The sequence below is a fragment of the Thermobia domestica genome, chromosome 9 (genome assembly GCF_964235325.1).
Source record: "Thermobia domestica chromosome 9, izTheDome1.hap1.1, whole genome shotgun sequence".
Classification (NCBI taxonomy): domain Eukaryota; kingdom Metazoa; phylum Arthropoda; class Insecta; order Zygentoma; family Lepismatidae; genus Thermobia; species Thermobia domestica.
In genome coordinates, this window is record NC_137462.1 from 107747576 (window position 1) to 107770358 (window position 22783).

General features: G+C 36.1%; 1 protein-coding gene across 3 annotated transcripts in view; it reads right to left on the reverse strand.

The window, feature by feature from the left end:
* Positions 1–22783, reverse strand: part of smg (sterile alpha motif domain containing protein 4 smaug) — a 197199-nt gene that overhangs the window by 134769 nt on the left and 39647 nt on the right. The window contains exon 1 of one of the 3 annotated variants that reach the window (XM_081771676.1): positions 18732–18875. The exons of the other annotated variants lie outside the window; for them this stretch is intronic. The gene's annotated coding sequence lies outside the window, so the exon portion shown is untranslated. Of the gene's footprint in view, positions 1–18731; positions 18876–22783 lie in introns of those variants that run through there. 3 annotated transcript variants of the gene reach the window in all.

Consider the following 22783-nt stretch of genomic DNA (forward strand, 5'->3'; position numbering starts at 1 on the left):
CCTGTGGAAAGTACACTGTTAACAGAAAGGTAGAAACAAACTGAAAAGGCTAATAGTCATGTGTTCTTGGTTTACTGGATAGCGTAATGGATTCGCGTGCTAATATAACATGTTTTTGAATCTCGGCTAAGCACGCATTAATTTTTCTTTTTTGTAAATCTGCATTTCACTGACAAAGAGTATTCATGTTTGAATGCCACAAATTATTATATATATATATATATATATATATATATATATATATATATATATATATATATATATATATATATATATATTTATCAGAGACCTGCACGGGCCGAATTTTTCGGCCCGGGCCCAATCCGGCCCGAACGTACCTAGGCCCGGCCCAGCCCGGGCCCGAAAAGTTTTGGAGATTTTCGGCACGAGCCCGGCCCGGCCCGATAAGTTTTTTAAAATTCTTGGACCAAGCCCGGCCCGGGCCCGATAAATTTTAAAAGTTTTTGGCCCGACCCCGGCCCGATAATTTGGCTCGAGCCCCAAACTTTCTCAAAATTTAGTACTAAATTTGACGTAACCCTCAAACATTTTCTAAACTCTGGTTCACAACCGACGCTTGCCTCCCGAATGGTACCATTGCCTCCTAGAACTTCGCCTGTTATCGAGAGAGCAAAAACTATTCCCTGTAACAAAAATCTAACTTAATTGATTTTTAGCATAAAGTGAAGATGGCAATATTGTTTAGCGACAGGCAAAACATTCCCACCCCTTCTTGTTATATTTTGAGTTCAGTGAAGGTCAAGGTCAGAGCTCAATTTACCGCATAATTCCTGCAATCCTCTATAGTGAAAGTGGAGCCGCTAAGCAACACAAACTGCAAATAGCTATTGCATCCTTTGTAACATTTTTCACGGACACACTTCTTCAACGTTTGGCTTTATTCTAATTATCGTTTAACGAAAGTCAACAATTATTAAAGAATTGCAATTGATCGGCCCCAGCCCGGCCCGACCTGAAAAGAAATCAGTGTTGGCCAGCCCAAGCCCGGCCCGGTCCAAAGAAATAACAGTGTCGGCCCGTGCAGGTCTCTAATATATATATATATATATATATATATATATATATATATATATATATATATATATATATATATATATATATATATATATATATATATATATATATCACAGCTTGTAATATAGTAATTAGAACATATGTATTAAAATCACAACTTCTTTTGTCTCTTACGTTTACACCGGCGTGGGAGATGCATATTCGATTCCTGGCGGGAGCTCGTGTAGTTCGATTCCTGGCGGGGCATATTCCATGTTAAGGTCTTATATAATGTCGGTATTGAAAGTGACGCTAAACCCCAATACAACACACACTAATCTTGACTCTTGAACAGAAAGTAATATATGGAAAGACTTAAACATACAAGTCTAACACCACAAAGTGGATGTGTCGAACGATTCTGGGCACATTACCACTGTGGAGTCCAAACGTCTGGTGCAACTGGAAAAATTCCACCATTTTTTTACTGAAAAACCATCCATTTCTAACAACTGTCCTCTCCTTCCCATTTTTCGTAACTTAAGTTCATAACGAAGGTAGCCTATGGCTCCATACTTTTGTTACACTCGGTACAGCAAGACATGTAATGCTATTAGCTTTGTTACCCATACGCTACGCACTGGCGTCGTTAGCTTTTTTAAATCTGGGAGGGGGTCGGATGAATGGAAATCAAAATCCTCTTTCCGACAAAAGTTACAAAGTAGTATACCTAGTTTCTTTAAATATATTTGAATAAAATCTGGGGGACGCGTTCCCCAGACCCCCGCTAACTACGCCCGTACGCAACGTCATGGAAATAGAACACACATTTTTATTCCTTCCACATATCTGATTATTATTATTATTATTATTATTATTATCACTTCAAAGTTAAATATGAGTATTCAATGTAGTAATCCCCATGAAACTTTAAGAGTGCAATTAAACAATTACACACATTAATTCTATAAATGAACTTCGAAATGGGATCCATCAATCACCCAATCCCACTTTTTCATACTCATATAAAGACTAGTCCCTAACAAACACTTTTTTAACCACTTGTATTGAAACCTCCATCTTTAATAAATTAACGGAAATTGTTTTGATGCTTGTACATAATAAGGAACAAATAACGATTTTAATAATTGTAACAATCGGTACTTCAAGGGAATTGTTGCAACATAACGAGTTCCTGCAAAGCGCCACGTTCATATGTTCGCCGCAGTCTTTAAAAGGTCTTGGCGATAACCTTCGAAAGTCAGAGGAGAAAAGTCAACAACTACAGAACATTGTTTACCAAACCATCTTTAGTCTGGCAGGACGTCCTGGCAAGTATCACGTGCCTGCTACACCCGGCTTGTCTCTACATCGTTACTACTCTGCTCTCATGGCCCATCGCTCTGGCAAAGGATGATGCAGTTTTAATGTAAGAATAAACTCCTTTGCCTAATCTACTTTTAAGATGATTTAACAACTTCTTAAGTCGAAAGTATATGCATTCTTCATAATGAAAGAGGCGAAACACGTGTTTAGATAAAAACATATTTAGACTAAAGGAGCCACGCCCATTAAATTCATCTTATGTGAACCAAGTGGCTAACAATCCTAGAAGCAGTTTTAATTCCATTTAGAAAAACGGATTTCTATCTGTCTTTACTTTCCAGAAACTGGATACGCGCCCATCACATTTATTAACATACTCCATCTGGTTTTAAGATCAACGTTCAATACTGATATTCAACTGGTACGAATAAAACTGTAATTGCCTCCATGATTTAAGAAAGAAGCGCTTAGATCAAACGAGGCTCTCTCCTTACAAAGCAAACACCAATCCAGTCCCTAATCCCTCTACTAGTCAGGAGCAAAATGTTAGTACTTGTCATCCTGAAACGATAAGGATAAGAATTTTAATAAATACTAAAATGTATTTAGTCCGTTCATTAACAGATCTATGCATGCTAAAGGACATATACCCGGACTTTCAATTCATTACTAAGAAGTTAATCTTAACAGGAAATAAATACTCCTGCTTCAGTAGTTGATTGCTCTGTGGTAAGACATGATAAAAGACATGCTTAAGGCACAATCCTGGCATTCGTTTTCTGTGAAGATCTTGGTTGGTTGAGTTCGAGTTCAATGTCCCGTTGAACACTGAGGTAAACTCATGTCCAAAATTATTGTCGCATGTCTATAAATATGTTGTAGGAATATAATTAGATAACGAATTCACCCGGTATTTCTTATAATGTTAGTATGTGTATAATCAGCAGACATGTATGTGGCAAATTTCATGTCAAAAGAGCAGTAAATAAGAATAAAACGAAAATATAACTTTCTTGTCCACTTAGCAACACTTTACTTTATTCATTCTAATTCTCGTATTTATAATTCTTTTCCTATGAACTATACTAGAAATATACATTTCCTGATTATACGCATAGTATTAAAAGTACTCTGCAAAATCAATATCAAATTATAGTCTTACAAGAAGATAGTTATAGATGTGCGACAATCATTTTGGAAATTAGTGTACTTGAGACGGGAGCTACAGCTCAACGATAGATTCGAACCACATCAGCCCCAGCCGGGAATCAAAGGGTCTCTTGCATCGAAGAAGCGTGTGCTAACCATATAGCTATAAGGGATTTTGTGCGAAAATCTATTTAACAGAGGTATACTCGGATGTAACTCAACACACACACACCACACAAAAATCCTCAAAAATATCGAATACAGGATGATAAATCAAGACGTCAAGTACGTTCAGAAACAATACAACATATCCCACGTGGACATAATGACGAAATCTGAATTCAATGGAAAGACGTGGCAAAGTGGCAAAAATCAAGAAATACGAATGTAACAGAAAATGGGTGAAGTACCTTATTGCAAATACCAACTGGAAATTATATTGGAAGCAGATAACAAACATTACTGAGACAGAACAATATACCTAAGTAAACCTGCAAAGAAGACAATCATAGTCATAGCGAAGTAGTGGTACAATTTAACAGACACAACTACTTGCAGAAAACTCTGAGGAAAAATAAGAAGAAAAAAAAAGAACTAGTCCAAAACATAAAAGAACAATAGAAGACTAAAAATATGAAAATAATATTAGCACTAATATCGTATACCCGAGTGGTTCACAAGAAATTTAAAGTCGCTTGAAACTACTGGAATGGAAGAGAAAAATACAGACACAAGAGCTAATACTGGGCACATTTAGAATTTGAAAGAAACTTCCTGCAAAGCCCTAAATAAGTGGAAAAACACACAAAAGTTATATGCTCACATGGCCCGTACACATCGCGTAAAAGATGAGTAGTGGAGGTGGAGAAATATATTCTGACATCATTGGCATGTTACTTAGTGCAAAATAATTTGTCATAGCTAACCTCTTCACCCTCACGTAAGAAATCTCGCCCACCACTTGTAGCTTTATTCTCCCCTTCTTTTCCTTCAACATGCGGTCTATCACAGCACTTGGGAAATAATTTTGTCAGTGGCGCACATTGTATTATTTATAGTGTGATTTTAAAAAATCCAGTCTGTCTTTTCAAAGAGGATAAAAGGAAAAGGTTTGTTTTGTAAACGCTGGAAGGAAGGCTTTCGAGAATGTTGACGAGGATGTTACCCATGTTGATACTCCACTATTAATATATATATAACCCTGTTAACAAGGTTCTCCTTGTCCCCACTGCTTTTGTAGTAGTTGTAAAAAGGAAAATCAGGCTAAATTAGCGTATTTCCGGCCAGGTCAAAACGTTAGCTTTATTGCAGTCTTGGTTTGGTTCAGGTATAGAGAAATTTTATACTAAACCCCTCTAGCTGGTCCCAAAAAGAAGACAATTGAAAAAAGAAAAATTCAAAACAGCAGCAATGGTCAGAAAGACTAGAACAGCAATGACGCTAGCAGAAAAGAACACTTGTTTCATAGCTGAATACAGTCATAAACCCATCCACGGGTAATTTTAAACCAACATCCGCTCTGCACTTTATGAGTATATGTGAGCTTTGACAAATTTCCACATAAAACAACACATTCTTTGCTTACTTGTTATGCGCATCGTAACTGAGGGAAGATGGCATTTGCAATAGCATAGAAGTTTCTGGCAATTAATCATCTACCGTGGAAGTACTGTAGTACAATGTATATAAAAGTAAACACAGTTTGCTATCAGACTTCCCTTTCACACTTTTTTTTAAAATCTATATATACTTTAGGTAAGTTAGTTGATTTGTTGGAGTTAGTAATTTTTCAACAGTGTGTCTATAAGACACTGGATCTACTGTTTAAAATCAGATCCGAATCATTACTCGGGGTTTGGATCCAAGGCAAACAACCCAAAAGGGTTCGAACCCGGAATTACCTGAACAGTACACGTGCTTTACGCACTGGGTCACAAGAGGAAAATGAAATCTTATGTTTTATGAAATGAAAGTTTTACGTTCCACGCTTATGCCGGTGAGGCTAAAGGAGACTGTGATTATGAGAAATGAATGAAATGGTGGAATGAAGAAAGTGGGAGGAAACGGGAGAACCCCGAGAAAACCCACGAGCACGGTGTCTGTCCACCACAAAGTCCACACGGCGCGAGCTGGGATCGAACCAGGAACCCCAAGCACCGGAAGTGAAAGCTCTACCACTGAGCCACCGCGCCCCACCTTGGGCCACAAGAGGGATCATTCTAAGTAGGTGAGTATAGGTGCATATTGCGAAGTTACGAGAACGTAAATAAATGAACCACAATTACAATTAAAAACAATACCATGAGCTACCTTATGGTTACATGGTTTCTGTACTCGCTTTCGGCGCGTGGGACTTGCTCATTTCCCGGTGAGAGCTCGCGTGATTTGGATATCATATTAACCTGTTCACTCTCATATAGCCTCGATGCTTCAATATCCACGCTTGATCTAAGTACTTTTTCTCAAAATCTGAAATGACTCATATTCCCATTCGAGAGAAATTACGGTAAGATATAATGGACGATTTTCTCCGTTTTGTGGAAATTCTTAGTTCTTCGCCTGAAATAAATTTTCCAGTCATTCCGCAATGACTTTTTTTTACTCAAATTCGAAACTTATTACTTATTAGCTAAATCGTTTCACATACGAAAAAAAAAAAACACACACACACACACAACAAAAACAACAATCATCCCAATTTCATAGAAACTGTAACAAAAGCGTTATCCAAATAGAAATGAATTATCAAGAATTTGCCTCCGAATAACTATTTGAACTCAACATTCACTTTGTCGCATATAACTACGGCTGATTCACAAAATCAGGAATTGTTCGCGAAATTCAGCTAGTTTATCCACATTTTACTCTAGCCAATATTGTTGTACCTTCGATATACTAAATTTCGTGTCTTCACAGATCTAGCAGTTCAAAAGTCTGAAGCCCAAAAGTAGCCCAATAGTAGTAGTCCCGATTCCGTTACGGCTCTGCATTATTAATATGGCAACCATTAGAAGTCGAATGTTAAGGCATTTAACACGGAATGCTCTGTGTCGTGTTATTCATGGATCAATGACTATGCGTACACTGTCAATACTTATTTATAGATTATCTCCTTCCCTCCTCAATGTGTTTGCCTGCTTTTCTCATACTATAAACGCGCGCTCCTACGTCACATATCGGTCAGTTGGAGACGATTGGTCTGGGGTCTAAGCAGAACATTCGACAAAATTCCAACGACCAATGTTCTCTTTCTGGTCGAAATTTACATAACCCACAACTTAAAAAGAACATCTGTACACAATATGAACTTGCAGCAAAGGTGAATATTTTCTACTAGAAAAGTCCGTATGAACTTTGTGGATATTTCGGAACTTTTTTTTTTTTAAACAAGTTTACAATCACGATCAAGATGTTGTGAGAGTACATACAAGAATCTCCCAAGAAACGTTTGATTGCGACTTACAATCAATCTAACTACAATAGCTTGAAATCCTGTAAATTTCAAATTTTTGAAAGTTTTATGTAAAAACTCATTTACTCGCATATGACACTGTATAAGACTCATTTATCTAAATTTCGTAAACTTGCTTACGCTTATCACAGTTGATGCAAAAAAAAAAAAAAGAAAAAAAGAAAGAAAAAAAAGGTAAGTGGCCGGTAAGCTTATGGTGTAATGACAAAAATTTTGGAAAATGTTAATCAACCTAGTTCTATTGATCCAGTCAACTTAAGTTGGTGTGCACGTGTACATCTAAACCTATTTTATTACTGTATGCCAGGGTTACGCTTATTTATTACCTTTCCCATACGAAACTGTTTTAATACAGGCCCCAAGGTAAAACATACACATCTGACGAGATCATTAGTCAGTAACTTCCAAACGAAGTGACCAATTGGTATATTTTCCCATTCTGCACAAAGAATTCTTTCTCTCTACACAGCAAATTGCTCAACTTTTAAAATTGATTTAAAATTGCTCAACTTTTTACCAAGTTACTGAACCATGGTCATATTTTATTACTCACACTGGCACCCGAAGCTCCCCTCTTTCGTAGAATAATGTAATGACGTGTAATTTCAAACATATATATTTCTATTTACCGAAATTGAAAGTACTGTTGTCGCCGCTGTTGAAGAAAATTTTATATTCAAGATATATCTTGATCTCGAAAAGGTAAATGCATATTGTATCATGTAATGCAGAGACGTTAACATGAGAATTCCGGTACAATACATTTAGTAATACGCAAGCCAGGCACATATGCTACCCTAGGCTCCAACCTACTCAGCCTAGGCACTAATACAGGCCTAAAACACTGGCATATACAGTCCGCAGCAAAAAACCTACAACATTAGCATGTAAGTTTATTTTGAAACTACGCCTAACAGCGCAGGGAATCAACATAACGTCTTAGTGGCACAAATCACGCCAGGAAAAACCTCGGTGTCCTCCTCTGCACACTTATTTCGGAGCAAAAGACTTCGTCGTTTCACAATAAACTTACATGCTCATGTTGCAGGTTTTTTGCTGCGGACTGTACCAACTGTATAACCACTTCTGCTGCTACGCTCAAATCATCTCCACTTTTTTAACTAGCACCAATGGTGGCTCTTGAAGGAAGCCACTTCAGTGAACATTTTGAATTTCTTTTTACTGTGGACCGTGATGGATTTCACGAAATGCACTAATTCTTGCATACAAAAATTGAAACATTAAGTCAGTTTCTTCCCTTAACTTTGGGGGATAGAATTTTGATTTTTGTAGATATGACTTCCCTCAAGCGACGCCACTGCTAGCAACCTAAACAATGTAAAACAACTTTCGTTTGACACTGGTCAATAATAATAATAATAATAATAATAATAATAATAATAATAATAATAATAATAATAATAATAATAATAATAATAATAATAATAAAAGTAATGAAACAGTCAATAACTTTACTTTCCTACTCTACTTGTACTTATAAACTGATATGAGTTTTTTTTTTGAAAGGTAACGGGGGAAAAACAAGGAATGTCCATGTGTGTGCTTTATCGGGTACTCTGTCCTATCTGTTGGTGACTCTTGGTACTATTCGGCTGTATATGTATGCATACGTAGATGTAAAAATATCAATGTAAAAAAGGGGCAAAAGATTTGACTAACCCTATTCTTAAAAACACCGTTTTCTCGAAAACAGTTTTGTAACATTCCTTTCTTCCCTTGCCCTTCATATTGTTGTCAAGCGATGCAAAAATACCTTCACTTCGAACTTACCACGAAAGTTCGTGACTGTTTTAAAATAAAATTTTATTGTGAAAAGTGAGTTCAAATGTGGAAATGACTGCTATGTAACTTGGTGACTAAGATTATGAAGACTGATGTAAAGTTTTGAAAAAATGCTGAAACACTGCATTTCAGGTCAATTGAGGTGGCTCAGTACTAGTGCAGGCATGTCTCTTATTACCCCTTGTAGAAATTTTGGAGGAGTAATAAGATAACTGTCTCTTATTACCACAGTTCAACTTTATGTTTATTTAGCGCATGTGACCAGTATAAACTGCTAGTTTTTTGTAAAGTTCTTTTTATGTGTGATTTCTTGGTCTGTAGGAAAATATTTCAACGAAACTGTTGCTAATTGCTGAGAGTATTCTTATGATATTTCACCATAATAGGGCAATGATGTTCAATAGCTACACATAAGACCTACTTTATGGAAATATTGGTTTGAAATAAACACCCTGTATTTTGTAAACAAAGTACAAAAATACTTTAAAAATTACGAAATTATGATCAAAAAGACATGGTTCAACCATAAAAGCAAACTAAATATTTTAAATGCAATGCTATCAATGCTTGCCAATTAAAAGGTTAATACTTTCCTTTAACTAGTCTCCTTCGCCCCTCCCCCTTTTCCTTCCACCATAGGCCTACACTCTAGCCCGTCCCTCATAATACAGTTCCTCCTCAACCAATGTCCTAACCAGCTCCTCTTAATTACATCTAAAATTCTTTTCTCCCCTACTACTATTATTTCTAACACCTCATTCATTTTCCGTTCAACTTTTTTCTCCATGCCCACGTTTCGAAAGCCACCAATTTTTTCATTGTTTTTGCGTAATGTCTTATGTTTCTGCCCCATAGAAATCTTTGAATTTTACGTCCCACGGTTATGGTGGGAGATGGTGATGAGATATGAAGGAAATGGTGGATCGATGAAAGTGGGAGGAAATGGTGGATCGATGAAAGTGGGAGGAAACGGTAGAACCCCGAGGAAACCCACGCACACGATATTTGTCCACCACAAAGTTCACTTGGCGGGAGCTGGGATCGAACCCGGGATCCGAAGCACCAGAGATGAACACTCTTCCATTGAGCCACTGCGGCCTCTATATGCCCCATAGAGTACCACTTAGAATCAGTAAAACAAAATCTCAATGTTTAGTTGGAAGTTTGTTCAATAAAAAGATTTACTAATCGTGGTTGAAAAAAAAGTCTTGACGCCTTTAGAGTGTAAAAATAATTTTGTAATTCATGGTATTTCAGTAATCTGTGCCGTCTTGCTAGTTTGGGAAACAGTAGAGTATTGGATCTGTTAAAAAGTATGAAAAGATTAAGAAATGTTATGATTTATCTTATAAGTAGTGAAGCGTGGTCACCCATTCAAAAAAATAAAGATCATCGCCTGTGTACACTATCATCATACTTACACGAAAGTAAACTATATTACACTTAGAAACATACATTGTATTTCCGCTACTATTGGCACGTTCTAAAATTTATTATCCCTTATATCCAGAGTAAAATTTTGTGAAAAACATAAGATTTCTTAAAGGCAAGACTCTTGCAAGCAAGACCAAGACCAAGGGTTTCAGTGCAAGACCAAGACCACCCGGGTCTTGGTCTTGCATTTGCTCTCATTACTAATTACGTAAAACTCAACTATACTTTGTTTTAATGGTTTTTGATAGTTAATACTCAGGCAACTAAATTTTCCGAACGAACCACTGAATTTCATTTTTTAAATCTTGATAATTCGGGAACATATGTACATATTTCAGATCTGATAAAAGTAAATTGTTCAAAATCGTCTGAAAATGTTTCTTAAAACCCTTACTCATTTTCTATTCTATTTGCATCAGCAGTGAGAGCCCTGTCTGTTATTACCCCTTAGAAGTAATAAGAGACACTGACTTTTTTTTTGCATGAAAAAGCAACTGAAAAAATGTGTTAATACATCAGCAGGTTTCATTTTTTAGTACAATCACATACCTTTTTTTCTAGTTCAAGAAATCAATATAAGTGCTAGACTTTTTCTCTCTTATTACCCCGACCTCCCCTAATAATAATAATAATAATAATAATAATAATAATGCATGACGGGATATCAGACGATATTTAAATCAAAAGTACAAGGTTTTAATTACTGCGGAGAGAAACAAGCTGTCACTCAAAAGTTTGTTGCATATGCACAATATTAACCCGACTAAAGCTGACTTTGTCTCAGGGTGGAGCAACTAATGTTGTGGGGTTCAACCCATCATGACACAGCTGTTTAAACGCCTGTGTGTAGTCGTCTGTACACTTGTCTTCCCTCACAAGAGTGAAACAGCTGTGAACATTGGATTCTTAGAAAGAAAAGACACCTCACGGATGTTCTTTCTCACGATGTTTCAAGGGCAACATTAGCACACTAAATATAAAACTGCCTCCAAAGTATTATATGAAAATTGGTGTGGCACATATAAACCATTCCAGTTTAAGAATTCCAAGCAACACAAAAGTATTACGATTAAACGGTCTTGAGCCCCCAAATTCATGATGCTACACCCAGATGACTTATTTGGATTACATGTGGACTGTAGATTAGCACATATTGTTCTATTTACTGTTTTCTACACTTGGAAGAACTACTTAATGTATATCAACCTTTGCATGCTTAAAAACACCTAGAGTAAGTGAACACGAACGGAAGACAATTATACTACTTGCACTAGATGTATTTTATGTATGAAATGATTTTGATAGTCTTAGATTGAGCTTCATTTGTGATTAGTGGTGGGAGAAAATTGAATGTCTTTTTCAAAGTACTATTTACAGCAGCGATAGTACTGCTATGCTGTCGTACAATTTTCAAGTGTTTTTGTTAATTTAGGTTTTCTAAATTCAAAACTCACTTGATATATTTTCAATTGAACCATTTATCTATAAGTAACCAGAGTTGGCGTGGGTCAATGAAAACTTGACCCACGACCCACCACCCACCGTGACCCACCATGACCCACCACCCACGATGAAACACTCTCATCCACTTTGACCTATTCTGACTCACCAAAATCCATCGTCATCAACTCTGAACACGATCCACCCCCTCTTCTGAACTGACTAAAGAGTTTACACTTGTAACAAAACAAGACTGTGAAATTGTCACTAATCGAAGTTTGAATTTCTAGTCAATCGCTCAAGCACCACTGTTACAATAACGGTGGATCTGACCTTTACGATATAAAATGGTCAAGTGTTTGTCAGTGAGGAAACTGAAACAGTTCGACGTGGGGGGGAAATTAGTGTGTGCCTAAAATATACTTGTACTGAGAGAGTATTCTTGCAAGTGTTAATTTCTGAACGCATTCCAAAAGAAACTTCTATTCGCAGGAAAATACCCCTGTACAATATGGAAAAGGTTATGGTTTATCTGTTGACAGTATTTTTCTCACAAAAGACTTGAAAAATCGGTTGTTCATAGGGTATAAAGGTGCTCGGGTACCCTATGTGAGAGCATTTCCATAAAGTATGCTCATAACTGTAATTTGTGTAATCACTAAAACACCACGTTAAATTTAAGTTACAAATATTCATAATTGCAATTATTATGAAGATTCGTTCAAAGTAGTTTACCTAAAGCAAAGAAGAGACTTACTAAATATTAGGTACAAAGTTGAATAACACAAATAAGCCATTAGTAATACAGGTATACATTTTCCGTAACTCGTAGTTTTCCACCTTAAAACAAATCTGAAATCGGATTTATTTCCTGTTGGTAACTTATTGGCAGTAAATCATCCGGAGTGGAATGATGTCCATCCTTCAGCCAAGAAATAACTAGCTCGTCTACTTTGAGCATGTCTAGCGGTGGGCCATTAACATTGATGAGCAACAAGTTAGACAATGTATGAGCATTTAGTCTATTTCTAATATCAGTCATCTGTAAATTCATAAGGGGAAATCCCCGTTCGCAGTCTGTCGTGGAAATTGATAATACTTCTACCCGATTTCTGCAACTTCTCATCGACAATCGACTTGTTAGACTTAAGTCTGATAACGATTTTTCTTGGTCAGGTTTGAAATACTTAGCAAGAAGCGTCATCTCTCTATCACCATACATCTTTTCCATATCGACCATGTCAGTTGGTAATGTCGACCCATGTACAACAGAAACTTCATCTACCACGCCTTTGATAGGGAATATTGTGAATAAATTATCAATTAAAGTCTGATAAACTGATGATTTCTTATTTGTTTATAAATTTAATTTTTGTAATTACACATGAAGGTTTGATACCATTACCAAGTTCCCTCCCCCGTCCAGAAATCGAAAGAGAACGAGGTTTCTGGAAAGTGTTCTGAGGTGAATGGGAATTTCCCTCCTTCAACTTCAGTTACCACACTGCTGTTTGCCATGTGCCAAATTACGATGAATTTTAATTAAATTATCATAGTATAATTATTTCCTTGTTGAATTATCAATACTTTTCAGTGGGAAAAAAGGATGAAATTTCAAAGTTCCAAATCAAAGTAAGTAGGCCAACGTAAAGGGAAAAATGTGTAAAATTTTCCATACAATTATACGTACAATCCAAACTTCAAATTTCCGTGTAATTAAGCTCTCAGTACAAATTTTATGCCTATTTTTCTCACAACTTTATGGGTTGATTGCCCTGTGCTGTAAGTGCTCCATATAATAAACATAAGCTTCAGCAATTATTATAGCAGAAAACAATGGATATATGAAACCAAGCGCTGTATTTTTTTTGTTTCTGATTTTTTTTTTCTTAAATAACATTGATCGTTTTCGATCATTTTTACAAACCAACTCACTACCAATTTTCCATATATATAAAGTGCCCTCCCCCCACATAAAGGAGAATTTTTAAAAATGCTAGGACACATTCTGTTTATTTTCAATAAAGAGTTAATACACTGAATTTCAGCTCCGTAAGTTTAATGGCTTGCGAGATACTCATTTTTTTCCCGCAAAAATTCGGATACTCACTACCTCCTTAGGATATTATGCATTATAATAAAAGCAATATAACATCCCAATTTGGATTAAGGACTAACTATATATCAAAAGTAATTTCATTTGACTTTGCAATATGACCGTGATGATCAGGCACACATAGCTACATTCAATTTTTTATATAATAATTTATATATAATAATTTATATATTACAGAGATTCAAACATGTATTTTTTTCCAGTAGTTAGCTCTAAAAACTCACAGGTCTCGAAAGCCAAGTTGTAGTGTAAGTCCTATTGCTATTATTACTATTAAAAACATCAATATTCAAAAGTGTCTGAAGTTCTTTTTTCACTTGGTTAGATATACTCACCTCAGGTAAGTAGACAGAAACAAGTGGAAAAGGAAGGGAAATGAAGGTCTTGAAAGTAAAACGCAGACAAATTTACCAGTCTTCAGAAGATACTGTCTACAATGCAGTACGCAGAGAGGGTCGGTAGATCATACTGAGTCGGTGAGTCACAGTGGGTCATGGTGGGTGGTGGGTCACAGTGGGTCAGATGCTGTTGACCCACTGACCCACTCAGAAAACTTGACCCACAGACCCACTCCAACTCTGTAAGTAACATAACAGATGATTAAGAAGATTTATGCAGTTTGAGGGCGTATAAATATCAATTCCTATGGGGTACCGGAAATATTAAAAATAATTGATATATAGCACTTAAATAACTGTTACAAAATGATACGTAGAGAACATTATTTATGCCTCATAATTACTTTTTTTTTTAACGTTACCACCACTCAACAATTTGTCCAAATATTCTTTTAAGTAACCGTAAGAAATATATAACTAACTGAAGGGAAAATTTTTGTCTGTTCTAATATAAGGGTACTTTACGTGATCAAGAACTTTAAACTACAATGAACGTATCAGAAAAAAATATAACTTTCTTTTAGATTACGAATATCTTCCGGCTCGTCTAGTGGCGAGCGCGTATGCCTTTGGTGCATACGGTCCCAAGTTCGATTCCCGGTAAGGGTACATCTACTATTTGAACGTATTACGGTGGCTCGGATTCCACCTTAAACTGTAAAGATAATATTAAATCTTCCAGTTACACCTTCCACGATAATGCTCTTTAGGCAGGGAGACCAATGATTAATGCAAGTGACCGACTGGAGATTTGATGGAATGAGAATGTGAGAGGAATCGGATGTACCCCAAGAAAACCCATGGACACGATGGCTACCACTTATTTGCCCGGGAATCGAATCAGGTACGGTATCCCACGCACTAGAGGTACGCGCTCTACTACTGAGCCACCGCGTCCCCACATCTTAAATTGTAGATTCATGTCTCATATAGCCTCGTTCGAGAAAAGGATGCTGAACTAAAAAAGATTCAAGTCAATAGTAAATTAAATATATTACAAAAATCGAAGATTTCTTACGTTGTGCATGGATTTAAATGTGCAATTATATACTACATTTTTCGTGAAAATGTAGATACTTTCAGTGAAGAACAAGGTTTGAAGCTAGGTTTATATATATATATATATATATATATATATATATATATATATATATATATATATATATATGTAAAGACTATCATTATCATTATAACGCACAATGTTGATGGACGATTAACAGTAATCAAAAGCATTTTTACCAATTATTGACCAAACAATTCTGCAGTTTTCTCAAACAGTAATCTAAAATCTTTCAATCTTAACTGAAAGAAAGATCCTAATTTGGAAGTATCCATTACCAAAACTTACGCTTTAACTTACAACCTAATTACTAATCTAAGTGCTCTTTTCTGATATTTATTGTTGGATGCGTGTAGTAGACACGTCGAATAGTGTTCTTTACTACGAATAAAACAGTTCAACAGTTTATCCTATACAGTCAACATCCTGTTAACCCGTCACAATGGGACCGACCCCTGGTTAGGTAACGAAAAAGTCGGTTAGAACTAAAGTTATTACACAACTCCTAAATTGTATAGCATTCCTATAATGGTTTAAACAAAGGCTTTATGTATTATAATTCAATAAATTTACCTTACCGAAATCACAAGTTTCAACCGCAAGCTGTTCCAGTGATGCTCATTGAACGAAATAATGTATATTGAATAACACACTCTAGACTATGACCTAAACCTTACTCTTATTTACAGTGTATGCAGGCCCGTATCCAAGGGAAGTCTAGGGGGGCCGCCCCTCCCGCTAAATTTTGGCTGGACCCCCTAAAATTTTCACGGTAGGCTAGCAAGCGAACATGATAAACTATAATATGGTTGGATCAGCCCCCCCTAACTTCAGCCGCCCCCCTACATTTTTGGGCTGGCTACCGGCCTGAGTGTACGTGGCTTGAAGAAAAACAAAAATGTAAAAAAGTATTATTGAGTCTACAATACTGATGAAATATCGTACTGCAGTGGTTCTCAAACTTATTGTTACCGCGACCCACATTAAATGATAAAATGTATTTTGTGGCCCACCTACTTTTATTCAAATACACATGGACATTCTACGTGATGGGGGTGTATTTCAAACTAATTAAATTTTGTAAATCATATCTCTAATTTGTTATTTCCTAGGCTAAAAAAAAAAAAAAAAAAAAATTACATGGTATACAAAAAGTAACTGGAAAGCAAAATCTCTGTACAACTATTCATAATGAGTCGCATGAGATGCATGTGCTTCATTTCGATATTTAATAATAACTGTATTGATGTCCACGCTGACGAATTAGGCTACTATCAGGCGCAAGGAAATGGACACTTGCAGCCGATTTCTATATTTAGTCTTGATCCCCGCGATCGCTGTTGCTTACATTTTTCTGTGTCTTTAAGGAAGTAACCAGGGCTCTGAGTAACCACTTACTGTATTGTCCACCTCCTTAACAAACGCTTCTAATTTTCATTTTCTGAATAGTACTTCACAACATCAAAATAAAATTTCCATAATGAGAAGGAGAAAACTTCCAGCGACCCTCCGAAAAAAAAAAAACGACCCGCGACCCACCAATGGGTCGCGACCCACACTTTGAGAAACGCTGCTGTACTGTATATTGTAAACATATTTACTAACAAAGGAAGGAGAAAAAAACTTTGTGGAGCACCGAGCGCAGCTGATAAAGATTTCTTCGAAGACGGGCAGAAATAACAGTTCACTATGAATCAGTGATGCTAGTTTAAGAGAAATCTCTAGCGGCATAAGGAGATTTACAAAGATTTTTTTTAAGGAGGGAAAAGGGAAATACTGCAAATATGATTTAAAATATAGGGAAATTTAGCTTTTCAAGAAATGTTATGTTAGTAAGCACTGCGGCAGTATGACGAAAGACTGTGACATTATTTCCAAAATCCCACATACAAAGTGACCAACATTTTGAAATGAAAATGAAATGAAATCTTTAAGTTTTACGTCCCACGATTATGCCGATTAGGCTAAAGGAGACGGTGATAATGAGTAATGAATGAAATGGTGGAATGATGGAAGTGGGAGGAAACGGGAGAGCCCCGAGGAAACCCACGCACACGGTGTTTGTCCACCACAAACTTGTTTTTTTCACAAGCCTTCCATGGCCTGCTTTGAGGATGTCCTTATAGAAGATGACACTGAAATAATAACAGATGATCAAAATGCAAATGTATGTTGTGAAGATGTAAGCTGTGTTCGTAGGTTTTCTTAAGAAAATTTCCCTCGAGTGGCAAAATTTTCCCTTTTCTTATCAAATTTTCCCCTAGCTTATTTATTATTTATTATCTAAGACAAATAAGTCCGTATCCAGGTGGTCGCCCTAAAATTCCCTTCCCCCTAAAATTTTCACGGTAAGCTTGCACATGAATTTAATATGGTGATTAACTAATATACTTTGATCGGGCCCCACTAACTTCAGCCCCTCCCCCTTCATTTTTGGGCTGGCTACCGGCCTGAACAGAAGTTACGTGATGGGACTAATTTAGCTATATTGAAGGAAGTGCCAATCACATTTGTTTTGTTCATTCGCTTTCAAAAGAGTATGTACAAAAGTGCTCAGCCAACAATGGGTGTAAATTATAGGCCCTACTATTCGAACAGACAGAGACACACACTTCCCCCCATACACACACTATTGCTACTGTATTGGTTTATTTCCGAAGAATAAAGAAAAATTTATATATATATATATATATATATATATATATATATATATATATATATATATATATATATATATATATATAGGTTAATCAGTGAGCGCGAGATTTTCCCTAGATTTTCACGTTTTACCGACAAAATTCCCTTTTCCTTTTTTGCTAAATGTACCTACGAAATTTCCCTAGATTAAGGGAATTTCCCTTAAACTACGAACACTGGATATGAGCACAGTGCAATATTCCATAAATACACAATAATGCTCTCTCATACACGATAATGCTAATTACACTTATATAGGCCTATATAATGAACGAAAATTAGGAAAATTCTATCTTAACAAGGGAATTTTTGTACATTCCAGAGGGAAATTTTAACTTTAGGACCTAGCATCACTGATATGAATTTAGATATGAAGTTTCAACAGCAATCTTCTAACATTGACTGATTTTGTGCATTCACTTCGTTAAAAGCACGGAATGTGTGCTGCCATGAAATACTGATTACTGCTTATTTACACTCATTTTAAAATGACAAATTATCACAATTAAAAAATCAATTTAATTCGGAGCTCTCTTGTGGCTATATGAACAGTGTTCGCGCTTTTGGCACCGTAAAGTCGGGTTCCATTCCCGTTGAAAAGGCTTCGAAAATTTGAGCGTGTTACAGTGGTTCGGATCCAACCTTACGCTGAAGATACAAGTCTCAAATAGCCTCCGTGCTGAAAGGGACGCAAAACTCCAATCCAATTTAAAAAGCCAATTAATTTGATTTGTTTGGCTTTTGCAATAAAGGTATTTAATTCATGACAATGATGTAATAAAGTAGCAATAATAATAACAATAGTAAATACAGTGTACGTACCGAATACAACAGAATAAATAATCAACACTGAAACCTCTCACACAACACAACTGAACAACACTGAAAAAACTCTTGGAGATCCTTTTCTGCCCCAACAGACCTTCCTGACCTACTCCTTCCCCTGCGTCATAAACCACACTTGAACCAAACAAGACCCCCACAAGGCAACCGATGAATCCTGAGCACACAACACACAACGATAAAGAAACACTTGGTTTTCCAGCAAGCAAAACGTCACAAGGGCATAACGCTATCGAAAAAACTGATACAAGCATCTGAAATATTAACAAAGAACACAAAGAGCAGACGCAATTTTCCGAAGAAGCATTGACTTGTTCAGTTTTATTGGAGTTCTGACAAACAAAACGCTGACACTTTCTATAATATATATTCAAAGTCATATTTTGATATTTATTTTACTGTGAGCCTCCCACCGCACCCAACCCTTCAGTCACGAAATTAATCAGTTCTGTAATTCTGCTCGCAAAATGAACTTCCTCCCCCTAAAATTAATGTAAATACAATTAATAGGGCGTCTCAGGCGGGGGGACGAGGGGGACGCGTCCCCATCCAATATTTTGAAGTACAAAATATTCTAAATTTTATTTTAATTTAATTTATTTACTAACGACAGAAAATCATATAAATAATAATAATTATATATATTTGGAATATAATATTAAGGCTGTGAAACGATTGTAATAGAGTTCTTGATATACCTTAGGGGGTCCGTGGAGGTAAGCAGAAAGGTAACAAATGGAATTGAAGTTAGTAAACAGGTTGGGCTACATAGTACCATTTAAATCACTTTCATTGATGCCCCCCCCCCCAAATTTTACATGCCAGTGACGCCAAAGGCACGTGGCACACAATGTTTCTTACATTTATCAATCAATGTTTTCTTCTGTGAAAAATATAAAATTATTCTTAATTAAGGCAGATAAACAACACAATTAAATAAAACAGCGCTACTTAACTACTGCTATCACTTATATACTTCTCTTGCTTGAGGATTAAAATACAAAAAGAAAAAAAGATAAATTAACACAGCATTCCATCACGAAATCACTACTACTGAATATGCAAGCACGTGTGTGCATTCCTTATCCGAACTATTCATTCGTGAACCCAGAGCAAAACTATCAACGGTTGACAGTTTTCGGGCTCTATAGTCTATACCAGTGTTTCCCAACCGAATGTCTGGACACACTAGTGTGTTGCGCAGTCCCATCGAACATGTTACAAAATTTTGGAATTTAAAAATCCAAAGTTACAGTAAGTTAAAATTAATTTTGAAGAAATAGGGTCATTTGCCCAAGTGTCTATTTCCTCAAGTCTCTAAACTAGAGTCATTTCCTAAAGTGGTTATCTTTTTTCTTAATCTGATGATCATCAACCGAAACAGAAGGGACACCTGCTGCATTCTTAGCAAATACCAGAAAGGGGATGGATGGTTTCGCTGCAGGCTATTATGAAATATCTCCGATAGACAGGGTTGCAGTGTGTCACATAAAATTGTGTTGCTTTTAAAAATATGGTAAACTAAGCATAGTTGAAACTAGTTCAACTGAAAAAGAAGCATAAACTAAGACTTTACAATATAAAATGTCTGTTTTACAATAAATTAACTGAACTTTTCTTTAAAAACATATCACAGCCTAAAAGTACTGACTAAATTATCTCAATGTGAAAGCGAAGCAAAAATAAGAAGTTATGTTGATTAAGTATCGAATTTCTATTGACGCCGTTATTTTATTTTTTAGCCTAACGTCTTATGATTATGCACCGAGGCTAAAGGACACAAGCATGAGACGGATCACAATGCTGGAGTAAAGGAAGTTGGAGAAAACGGTAGGATCCGAGAAAACCAACGCACACGGTGCTCACAACAAAGCCTACTTTGCTCGGGCTGGAATTGAACCAGGAACCCCACGAACCAGAGGGTTGACGCCATTAGGACCAAGTTTTCAAATATATGCTGAATAACTCAGTTTTATTATTATTATTATTATTATTATTATTATTATTATTATTATTATTATTATTATTATTTCGAAAGAGATGTTCAATTTTAATTTAAAGTTACGTTCTTTGGTCAAATGTTTTGTTATTATCCTACGTACTAGGCATAACTCTTACTAGTAGTTCTATCAAAATTTCCTTCAATCTTAATTAAGAAGAAAAGACAATATTAAAATAGTATCTGGTACATAGTTTGTGCTGCACTTACTAATCGTAAGATTCCGAGTTCAAATCCCGAGTCCGTACATCCTGGTTAGGCCATCCAGGCAAGCGTGGATCCAAGGTGGGGGAGGAATCGGGCGACTTGGATTAAACTTTAATTACTACTTAAATAGAATGGATTTCAGATTACTTAAATTTTGGAAAAGTGACAATCTTAATGTGTGGAGGAGGGTTAATTTATAGGCATTACGTTACATCGCTTCCAAATGTTCAGAAAATTTTTAACAGGCTACAGTATATACTTATCCAAATAAAGGGATATTTTAACCAAACCGTGAAGGAAATGTAGAGACGATTACTTCAAGCACCACACCATAACTGCATTGGACAGGAGATTTGGATGAGATCCCCGATTGTATTTTATACATTCCCAATGTTTTCCAGAGTGGGGTATTGTATTGCATAGTGTACCTCAAGAACTTTTGAAAGAGGGAGATAAGATAAAATTCCAAATATTTTATTATTTGTAAATAAAGAAGGAAAATCAAATTTACTTATTTTAGTTAAATAAACAAATAATGGGGAGAGAGAATATCGGGATTTGGTATTTGGAACCTGAATATCAGGGAGTGGAGAAAAAGTATGAAGAGTAGGCGAGAAGAACGATGAAAATCAATTTGCAATTTAAAACAGTTAAAAAAAAGGGTGTCCCGACAAAACGTACCAGCGACAAAACGTACCACTTGAATTTTCGCGACAAAACGTACCACTTTTGACGACCTGTCATAAATGACAACCTGTCATGGATTAATTAAAGCATTTCTGACATTTATTCCACGACAAAACGTACCACTTATATAAATTACAACTGTCTTGGACTAATTAAAACATTTCGGATATTTAATCCGCGACAAAACGTACCACTTCAAGCATTTTTTTTTTCAGCGTGTTCACAGATTATTCTCCAGATCGAACAAACTTCTCTTAAAGGTTCTGTACGTGACAAACGTAACATTAAACACATTTATCAGCGAGTAAGAGAACACGAGTTTTCAAAAATACATTAGACCAATGTGGGTGCTTACATATCTAACAAAAGAGAACATAATGTTAAGAAACTACTTCCTCATGAACAGGTAAAACAATGGCAGTATAAGGTTGAGAACAACAGACAGGTAATGTATCGAGTTGTTGAAGTGCAGAAACTTAATGGTAAAAGAAGGCTTATTTACAGAGGAAATGTAGCAGCCTATAAACTGAAAGACACAGCTATAGATCATGGAAACTTTTTGGATATTATTCCTTTCTTAAGCAAATTTGATCTTCCGCTTAAAAGTAATTTAGATAAGGTCACCGAGAAGAGTCATATACGAGGAAGTAAGCAGGATAGTGGTCGCATAACTTTTACTAAACACGGTGAATTTTGTTTTGAATGCTATCAACACACTTATCAGAGAAGATATTTCGAAAGAAGTCTCTCAAGCTTCAATATTTTCTGTTCTATTAGACACTACTCAAGATATAGTAGTTTCAGGCCAGTGCTCTGTTGTTTTACGGTATGTTGTTAGAATGGTTGTTAAACAAAGTATTGCTGTCATTGTAAAATGCACATCTACCACAGGCCAGTGTCCTTGCGGTTTATTGCTGGAAATTCTGCAGGAAGTTGAACCTTGATATTAAGAAGTGTATTGGAAATTCAACCGATGGCTCAAGTAACATGCAAGGACAATATTCGGATTTTTTTCAATTCACCTATGATCAGTTACACGTGTGATTCAGTTGATTTTGAGTTTAACGGCCCTTTTAGCAGCGAGGCTATATGAGACGGGACATACTGATTTACGGGAAATCCGAAGCACATGAGCTCC